We start from the raw sequence: 10,250 nt of genomic DNA, 5'->3' as shown, positions 1-10,250 counted from the left end.
TACGGTTGGGGGTTAGAGTTTGACTTTTTGATAGGTTTAGGTTAGGACTTGGTTAATGGCTAGAGTGAGGAGTTAAAGTTAGAATTAGGTTTAGGTTTGGGGCAGGGGCAAAGTTAGAATTAGGGTGAAGGTTAGGGTTAGGGTTTTAGCATAAAGGCTAGGCTTAAGTTAGGGATATGATTAGACTTAGGGTTAGGATGTTGGGGTAAGGATTAAGGTTAGGGTTGGTATGGTTACAGGGAGAGTTGGGGTTTAGAGGTAGAGTTTGGGGTTAGAGTTAGGTTTAGGAGTTAGGATTAGGGGTTAGGGGTGAGGGTCAGTGTTAGGGGTTAGGGTCAGTGTTATGTTAGTGTTAGTGTTTTGGGGTTATACTTAGAGGTAGTGCTTTGTTAGGGTTAGAGGTAGAGTTAGGGTTAGGGTTGTTATTGTTAGGCTTATGGTTAGGGATAGGGTTAGGTTTAGTCTTAGAGTTAGTTAGGTTGTTTGGGTTAGAATTAGATTTAGGGTTTTGGGGTTAAACTTAGGAGTTAGGGTTAGGCTTAGCATTTTACTGCTAGGGAAATGGCTAGGATTAATTTTGTAGGATTAGAGGTAGGGTTATGATTTTAGGGTTATGCTTACAGTTAGAGTTAGGTTTACTTTTATGGTTAATTTTATGTTTATGGTTATAGTTTTAGTGTTAGGGTTAGGGCTTTAAAGTTCATGTTAGGGGTTGGTTTAGGGTTTGGGGTTATGGCCATGGTTAGAATTAGTGTTAGGGTCATTGTTTATGGCTAGGGTTAGGGTTATGGGTAGGGTTATTGTTAGGGTTATGGTTAGTAGATTTTTTAAAGCTCCTATTTAGTTTTTTTTTTTTTTTATTATGGTCAGGGTTTTGGTTAGGGGTACAGTTAGGGTTTCGGGTTAGAGTTAGGGTTTTAGAGTTGTGGTGAGAATTAATGTTATGATTTTATGGTTAGGGTTTAATGTTTATGTTAGGGGATGTTTAGGGGATAGGGTTTAGGGGTTATGGTTATAATTTGGTTTTGGTTTAGGTTCAGTTTAGGAGTAGGATTATCGGTTAGGGTTAAGATTATAGTTAAGGTTAATTTTAGGGTTAGATTCCTTAAATTTATGGTTAGGATTAGGGATAGGATTAGTGGGAGGAATAGTGTTTGGGTTATGATTAGTGGATTATTTTTACGTTTAGTGTTAGGTTTAAGGTTTTAGAATTAGGGTTAGTGATAGGGTGAGGGTTAGGTTTTGCAATTACTGTTCAGGCTTAGTGTTGGGGGTAGGGTTAGGGTTTCAGGGTTGTGATGAGGGTTAGGGATAGAATTAGAATTTTACTTTTAGGTTAATGGCTAGGGTTAGTATTTTAGGGTTACAGATAAGGTTAGGACTTTTGGGTTATGGTTATGGTTAGCATTTTAGTGTTAGTGTCAGCATTAGTGTTAGGGTTTTAGGGTTAGTGTTAGGGATTGGGTTAGAGTTGGGTTTTATTGTTAGGATTAATGTTAGGGTTAGGGTCATTAAGTTTTGGGGTAGGGTTAGAGATAGGGCTAGGGTTATGATTAGGTCTAGGGTTTGGAGTAGGGTTAGGGTTAGGATTATGGTAAGTGAATTATTGTTAAGGATAGGGTTAGGTTTAAAGTTTTAGGATTAGGGATAGGTTTAGGAGAAGGATTAGGGTTACAGCTCAGTTTAGGTTTAGTTTTAGTGATGGGTTTTTAGGTTGTGGTGAGTGCTAAAATAGGGTTTTAGGGTTAAGCTTACCATTTTAGTGTTAGGGTAATAGCTAGGGTCAGTTTTTAGGGTTAAGGATATGGTTATGATTTTAGCATTATGTTTACAGTTAGTGTTAACTTTAGTTTTAGGGTCTGGATTAGGGTTATGCTTAGGGTTTTAGTGTTAGTGTTGGCAGTAGTGTTAGGGTTAGGACTTTAAGGTTTAGGTTAGGGTTAGGCTTAGGGGTTAGGGTTAGGGTTAGGGTAGGATTATTGTTAGGGTTATGGCTAATGGATTATTTTTAAATTAGCATTAGGTTTAAGGTTTCAGGACTCAGGTTAGAGTTTCAATAGGAATACAGTCAGGGTTTAGTGTTTGTATTCAAGGTAGGGGTAGTGTTTTATGGTTGTGATGAGGGTTAAAGTTTGTTTTTTAGGGTTAGGGTTTTAATGTTTATGTTAAGGGTAGATTTAGGGGTTATGGTTAGAGTTAGGTTTTGGTTTAGGTTAGGGTTAGGGTTATGGTTACAGTTAGTGTTATGGAATTTTAGGGTTAGTTTCCATGCTTTTATTGTTAAGGTTAGGGTTTATGTTAGGGTTATGTTTAGTTGATTATTATGATTAGGGTTACATTTAAAGTTTTAGGATTAGGGTTGATGTTATGGTGAGGGCTAGGGTCACCGTGCCGTTTTTAGGATTAGTGTTGGGGTTAGGGTTTTCAGGTTGTAGTGAGGGTTAGGGTTAGTGTTTTAGTGTTAGTGTAATGGCTAGGTATAGTGTTTTAGGTTTACAGATATGGTTAGGAGTTTAGGGTTAGGGTTAGGTTAGCATTTAGTATTAATGTTATTGCTAGGGTTAGTGTTTTACAGTTAGGGTTATAGTTAGGTTGAGTGCTTAGGGCTAGGGTTAGTAGTAAGGTTGTTGGTGGTTTATGGTTGTGGTTATTTTTATGATTAGAATTCTGGTTGTCATTGTTAGGTATAGGGTTTTAGGTTTAAGTTTTAGTGTTATGGTTAGTTTTACAGTTAGAGTTTTCGAGGTTAGGGTTTTCTGTTAGGGTTACAGTCATTACTATTAGGGTTGTTGGGGTTAGGGTTAGGGACTAGGTTTACAATTAGGGTTAGAGTTTTTAGGCTTAGTATTTCATGCTAGGGTTAGATTTGTTATGATTAGGGTTGTTAGGGTTAGTTTGAAGGTTTTGGGTTAGGGTTAGGTTTTGGGTTAGGGTTAAGTTTTGGGTTAGGTGTTATGTTTACGTTTAGGGTTAGTGTGAGGGTCAAGTCAGAGCTAAGGCTAAGTCTAGGGCTAGGTTTAGAATTAGGGTTATGGTTAAGGTATTAGGTTTGTCATGATGGTTAAGGTTCAGTTATAGGGTTAGGTTCAGGGTTAAGGGCTAGCATTTTAGTATTAGGGTTATGGACAGGATTAGTATTTTGGGATTAAGGTTTGGGTTAAAATTTTAGGAATAATGTTAAGGTAATCCTTATAGTCAGGATTAGGTTTAGGGTTAGGGTTGGGATTAGGGTTTTAATGTTAAGGTTAACATTAGTGTTTGGATTTTAGGGTGAGGATTTTAAGGTTTGGGTTATGGGTAGTTCAGTAGTTAGGGATTAGGGTTTGATTAGTGTTAGGGATAGGTTTTGGTTTACTTCAGAGTTAGGTTTATAGTTATGGTTCGGGCTTGTGTTAGGGATAATATTAGGGTTTGGGTCATTAAACTTATAATTTGGGTTAGGGTTAGGGGTATGGTTAGGGTTAGGGTTATGGCTAGTGGAGAATTTTAAGGTTAGGATTAGGCTTAAAGTTTTAGGATTAGGGCTAGGGCTTTGGTTAGGGGCACATTTAAGGTTTAGTACTAGTATTTAGGTTTGGGTTAGGGTTTTAAGGTTTTGGTGAGGATTAAAGTTAGGGTTTAGGCTTAGAGTTCAATGTTTGTGTTACGGGTAGGTTTAGGGGTTAGGGGCTACTTTTATGGTTAGGACTTAGGGTTAACTTTTGGTTTAGGTTGGGTTTATTAAATTTATGCTTAGGGTTAGGTCTAGGGATAGGCACAGGGGTAGGGGTAGGGTCATGATTTGTGGATAATTGTTAAAGTTAGGGTAAAGTTAAAAGTTTTAGGATTTGGGATAGGGTTAGGGTGAGGATTAGGGGTTTCGGTTAGGGTTAGCATTTTAATGTTAGGGTAATGAGTAGGGTTAATTTTTTAGGGTTATGGATACAGTTAGGATTTTATGGTTATGCTTACTGTTAATGTTAGGTTTGAGTTTAGGGTAACGATTAGGGTTAGGGTTTTAGTGTTAGTGTTCCTGTTAGTGTTTTATGGTTAGGATTAGCGTTTTAAGGTTTAGTTTAGGGGTTAGGGTATATGATTATGGTTAGGATTATGGTTATGGTTTGGGGTTAGTGTTAGTGTCAGTTTTAGGATCTTTAAGTTTATGGCTAGGGTTAGATTTATTGTCAGGGTAATGGTGGATTATTATTATATATATTATATTATATTATATTTTTATTATTATGGTAGACATAGTGGATTGTTTTTAAGGTTAGCATTAGGTCTAAAGTTTATGATTAAGGTTAGGAGTATTATGGAGTATAGTTATATGGGTTAAGGTTAGGGCTTTAGGGTTAGCATTTTAATGTTTATGTTAGGGGTAGTTTTAGGGGTTAGGGTTATGGTTATGATTAGGGTTCATATTAAGGTTAATTTTAAAGTTAGGTTCATTAAGTTTATGGTCAGAATTAGGATTAGGGTAGGATTATGGTTAGTGGACTATTGTTAAGGCTAGGGTTAGGTTTAAGTTTTTAAGATTAGGGTTAGGGTTAGGGTGAAGGTTAGGGTTACAATTAGTGTTAGTGTCAGGTTTGGGATTAGGGCTTAGGGTTGTGGTGAGGGCTAGCATTTTACTATTAATGTCAGCATTGGCATTAGAGTTTTAGGGGTTAGGGTTTTAAGGTTTAGGTTAGGGGTAGGTGTAGGGGTAGTGTTTAGGGCTAGGGTTAGGCTTAGGGTTAGATTTTGGTTTATCTTATGGTTATGGTTAGGGGTTAGGGTTAGCATTAAAGTTAGGTATAGGGCCATTAACTTTATGGTTAAGGATAGGGTTGTGTTTAGTGAAGTATTGTTAATTTGTGTTTAGGATTAGTGCTAGGGTTAGGGTTAAGGTTTTAGTATTGTGGTGAGGGTTAAAGATGGGGTTTTAAGGTTAGACTTAGGGTTTAGGGTTAGGGTTATCCTTTTAGTGTTAGTGTTATCATTAGGGTTAGGGTTTTAGGATTTTAAGATTATGGTTATATTTAGGTTAGGGTTGGGATTAGCATTTTAGTGTTAGGTTTAGCATTACTGTTAGGGTTTTAGTGTTAAGAATAATGTTTTCAGGTTTGGGTTAGTGGTAGGTTTGGGGTTAAGTGTTAGGGTTAGAGTTATGGTTAGCATTAGGGATTAATGTTAGAGTTAGGATCATTAAATTTTGGTGACGTTTAGGAGTAGGATTAGGATTAGGATTAGTGTTTTTATTTTACTTAGTGTTAGTTTTATTTAGGTTTAGAGCCATTAGGAATAGGTTTAGGGTTTTAGTATATGGTTAGTGTTAGGGATAGGGTCATGAGTGTTAGGGTTAGGTTAGGGTTAGTGTTAGTGTTATGGTTATGTATAGGATCAGAGCTAGGGTTAGGATTAGGTTAGAGTTATCATTAGGGTTATCATTAGGGTTATGCTTATAGTTAGGGTTAGGGTATTAGGGTTAGTGTTAGGGTTAGGGTTATAGTTAGGCTTTTAAGGTTTGCGTTGGGGTTAGGTTTAGGGGTTAGGGTAGGGATAGGGTTAGTGTTAAATTTAGGGTTAGGTTTTTGTTAGTGTTATGGTTAGTGTTATGGCTTAGGGTTAGGGTTAGGGTTTGGGTTAGTGTTGTTAGGTTTTTGTTAGTTAAGGTTAGGTTTTTATGTCAGAATCAGTGCTAGGGTTGGGGTCCTTAGGATTATGATTGGGTTCGGGTTAAGGTTTATGGTTAGGGTAGTGATAGTTTCTTGGTCAGGATCTGAGCTATGGCTAGGTCTAGAGCTAGCACTAGGGTAAGAGTTAAGGCTTCAGTGTTTGGAATAGGCCTGTTAAGATTCAGATTGTTAGGGTTAAGGTTTTAGTATTAGGGTTAGGGTTAGTGTCACCGTTAGGTTTGTGAGGTCTAGGGCTGTTAGGGTTGAGGGTTAGGGTTAGTGTCAGCGTCAGAGTTAGAATCTGGGTCAGGGCTAGGGCTAGGGTTAGTGTTAAAATTATGGTTAGGGTTAGGTTTAGGTTTAGGATAAGGATTAGGGTTTCAGTGTTAGGGTTAGGGTTTTAGGGTTAGGTTTTGAGTTTAAGGTTTGGGATAGGGTAAGATTTAGGTGTTAGGGGACTAGGGCTTAGTGCCAAGGTTATTACTAGTCTTAGGTTTAGCATTAGGGTTAGGCTTATGGTTATTCTTAGGGTTGTTAGTGTTAGCGTTAACATTAGTGTTAGGGTTTTAGCGTTATGTTAACCTTAGAGTTCGGGTTGTTAAGGTTAGAACTTTAGGTTAGTGTTAGGGTTAGTGTAAGGGGGTTAGGCTTAGGGTTAGGATTTCTGAGTTAGAGATAGGGCTAAGTTTAAGCTTATGCTAGTAGTAGGTTAGGGTTACTTTTAGGGTTGGGGTTTATTGGTTAGGGTTAGGGTCCTTAGGGTTAATGTTATGGTTAGGCTTAGGGATAGATTTAGAGTCAGATTTAGGGTTAGGGTTAGGGTTGGTTTCAGGGACTGTAAGACTACAGCTAAGTCTAAGGCTAGAATTAAAGTTAAGGCTAGGTCATATTTAGGGGTTAGTGTTAGGGTTAAAGCTTAGTAGTTAAGATTAGATACCATTAGGTTTGTTAGGGTTAGGGTTGTTACTGTTAGTTTTATTGTTATGGTTAGAGTTTTAGGGTTAGGTTTAGAGTTAGAATTATTATTATTATTAGGGTTAGTGTTAGGGTAAAGGTAAGAGAGTTAGGGTTAGTGTTAGGATAAGCATTAGGGTTCGGTGTAGGTTTAGGGTTAGTGTCAGGGATATGGCTTTAGGATTAGGGTTAGTGGTTAGGTTTAGAGTTTGGGTCAGGGCTTTAGTGTTAGTATTTGGATTAGGGTTTAGGGTTAGGTTTATGGCTAAGGTTGTTGTTAAGGTTAGAGTTAGAGATAGATAAAGTTTTATGATACTGTTAATGCTAGGGTTAGATTTGTTAGGGTTAGGGTTAGTGTTAGGGCTATGAGGGTTAAAATTGTTAGGGTTAGGGTTCAGGGTTAGGTTAGAATTAGGCTTACTTTTAGGAATTAGGATTAGTTATAGTGTCTGAGTCAGTATCAGGCTCAGGGATAGGCCTGGGTCTAGGTCTAGGTATAGGGTAGCATCAGGATTTGTGTTAGGGTTAAGATTTATTGATTAGGGTTAGGGTTAGGATTAGGGTTATTATAATTATGTGGTTTGAGTTAGGGTTAGATTTATAGTTGGGTTTAGATTTAGCATTAGGATTCATGTCAAGGACAGGGTTAGGGTTATTTCTGGTTCTAGGGATAAGACTACTGTTAAGCTTAGTGTTAGGATTAGTTGTTGGGCTTTGGGTTAGGACTTAGATGTAAGGTTTAGAGATAGATTTAGAGTCAGGGTTAGGTTAGGGATAGGGTTTGTGTTAGTTACAGGGTCATGGCTAAGGTTATATCTAGGGCTAGGGCCAAAGCTAGTGTTAAGATTAAGATTAGGGTTGGGAATAGCAGTAAGTTTGTTAGGGTTAGGGCTCTTAGGGTTAATGTTAGAGTGATGGTTATGGTTAGAGTTTAAGAGTGGGATTAGGTTAGGCTTAGAGATAGGGTTAGAGTTAGAGTTAGAGCAAGGGTTATTGTTAGGGTTAGGATTAGGGTATGAAGGTTAGGGTTATAGTTAGGTTTAGGGTTATAGTTAGGTTTAGGGCTAGGTTTAAGTTTAAAGGTTAGCACTTAATGGTTAGGATTAGGATTAGGGTAAGTGATTAAGTTCATAGTTATGGTTAAGGTTGTAGTGTTTATTGTATGGTTTTAGGGTGAGTTTTGTGGTAGGGTTAAGGTTGTTTAGATTAGGGATATAGTTAGAGTTATTGTTATTATTTATGGGTTAGGAATAGTGTTAGGGTTAGGATTGAGAGGGTTAGAGTTGCTAAGGTTAGTATTAGGATTAGTGTTTAGAGTAAGGTGGCTCAGTGTTTGGGATTGTGGTTAGGGTTAGTATCTATGTCAGGTTTAGTGTCAGAATAATTGCTAGGTCTAGGCCCAGAGTTAGGCTAGTGCTAGGTTTAAGGTTACTTTTAGGGTTAGATTTAGGGTTGAGTGTTAAGGTTAGGGTTATTATTAGAGTTAGGGTTAAGATTTTAGGGTAATGGTTAGGGTTATTCTTATGGATATGGTTAGGGATAGTTTTAAGAGTTTTGGGTTCGGATTATGGATAGGTTTAGGGTTTTAGGGTTAGGGTTCATGGTTAGGGAGAGGTTTATGGTGAGGGTTTTTGGGTTATGGTTGTGGTTATGGTTAGGGTTAGGGTTTTAGGTTTAGGATTAGAATCATGGTTAGAGTAGTTGGGATTAGGGTTGTTAGGAATATGCTTAGGGTTTTAGTGTTAGAGTTACTGTTTGGATTGGGATTGTGAGTTTTAGGGTTGTGAGAGTTAGGGTTAGTGTTAATGCAGTCATCAATTTTCTGTCTATATTCTCAGCAGGCAGAGGAAACTGTGGGAAAAGTTATAAATATTAATTATTAATATTGTCATGGTTATAGTTTGGGTTAGTGTAAGGGTTAGGGTCAATGTAAGATTCAGGGTCAGGGCTAGGGCTCAGGCAAGGGTTAGGTTTAAGTTTGGGTTTAGAGTTAGTGTTAGAGTTAGGGATAGGGTTTTAGTGCAAGGGTTAGGATTAATGCTAGGGTATTAGGGTTAATGTCATTATTAAGCTTTTCTTTTAAACTTTTATTTATTTATTTGAGAGCGACAGACACAGAGAGAAAGACAGATAGAGGGAGAGAGAGAATGGGCTCACCAGGGCTTCCAGCCTCTGCAAACGAACTCCAGACACGTGCGCCCCCTTGTGCATCTGGCTAACGTGGGACCTGGGGAATCGAGCCCCAAACCAGGGTCCTTAGGCTTCACAGGCAAGTGCTTAACCGCTAAGCCATCTCTCCAGCCCTCATTATTAAACTTTTAAGGTTTGTGTTTGTGTTAGGTTTAGGAGTTAGGTGTTAGGGTTAGGGTTAGGGTTAGAGTAAGGATTAGATCTTAGGGTTAATTTTAGGGTTTTTAGGGTTAGGGTTAGGTTTTCTTTTCCTTTTTTTTGGTTTTACTAGGTAGAGTTTTGCTCTAGTCCAGGCTGACCTGGAAATCACTATGTAGTCTCAGGGTAGCCTCGAACTCATGGTGATCTTCCTACCTCAGCTTCCCGAGTGCTGGGATTAAAGGCGTGCACCACCACTCCCGGCTAGGGTTAGGTTTTGATATTAGGGTTAGTGTTAGGTTAGGCTTATTGTCATTAAGATAAGGATTGCTAGGGTTAAGGTTAGTGTTTTAGTTTGTATGAGGGTTATGGTTAGGTGTGTGAGGGTTAGGGCTGTTAGGGGTAGGGTTAGGCTTGGTGTCAAGGATTATGGTTAGATTTAAGGTTAGGGTTAGTGTTAATGTCAGTATCAGGGTCAGGGTCCTTGACATTGTCAGGGCGAGGGCAGGAAGTAGGGCTACGGTTAAGGCTAAGGCTAGTGCTATTGTGTGGATTAGGATTAGGGTTAGAGTTATGGTTGGGGTTAGATTAGTGTTACAGTTAGTGTTTAGGGTTAGTGTTAGGGTAAGGGTTAGAGTTTTAGAGTTGATGCTTTAGGGTCTGGGTCAGGGTTAGGGTTGTTAGGGTTCTGGTTATAATATGGTCAGTGTGATTAAGGTTTGTGTTAGTGTTAGCATTTGGGTTTTATCATTAGGGTTATGGTGAGCATTCATGTTAGGGTTTTAGGATTAGTGGTAAGGTTTTAAGATTTGGATTAGGGGTAGTTTTAGGTGTTGTTAGGGGTTAGGGTTATGGATACGGTTAGGCTTAAGTTTAGGTTAGAGCTAGGGGTAGTGTTATGGTTATGGTAGTGGTTAATTTTAGGTTTGTGTTAGGGTAAGGGTCATTAGGATTAGGGTTAAGGTAATGACTAGGGTTAGATAAGGATTAGCATTAGGGTTTAGGTTTAAGGTTAGTGTTAGGCATAATGTTAGGATCTATGGTTAGGGTTAGTGTCATGGTCAGTTTCTGGGATAGGGCTAAGTGTAGGGTTAGGGTCGTTAGGGTTAGTATTCAGATTCGGGTTAGTGTTAGTTCTTTAAAGTAAGGTATTAATCATCTAGAATAAAAGAACAAATAGAATATATATATATATATATATATATATATATATATATATATATATATGAAAGTGGTTTTTTTTTTACGTTGGCTACATTTATTATATTTGTTGCATAGTTCAACAAAATTAACAAAGTATGTTTTGAGGTGAAGAGAAGAGTACTGCTTATT

The sequence above is a fragment of the Jaculus jaculus genome, chromosome 17 (assembly GCF_020740685.1).
Source record: "Jaculus jaculus isolate mJacJac1 chromosome 17, mJacJac1.mat.Y.cur, whole genome shotgun sequence".
Lineage (NCBI taxonomy): Eukaryota > Metazoa > Chordata > Mammalia > Rodentia > Dipodidae > Jaculus > Jaculus jaculus.
This window is presented reverse-complemented; position numbering follows the sequence as displayed.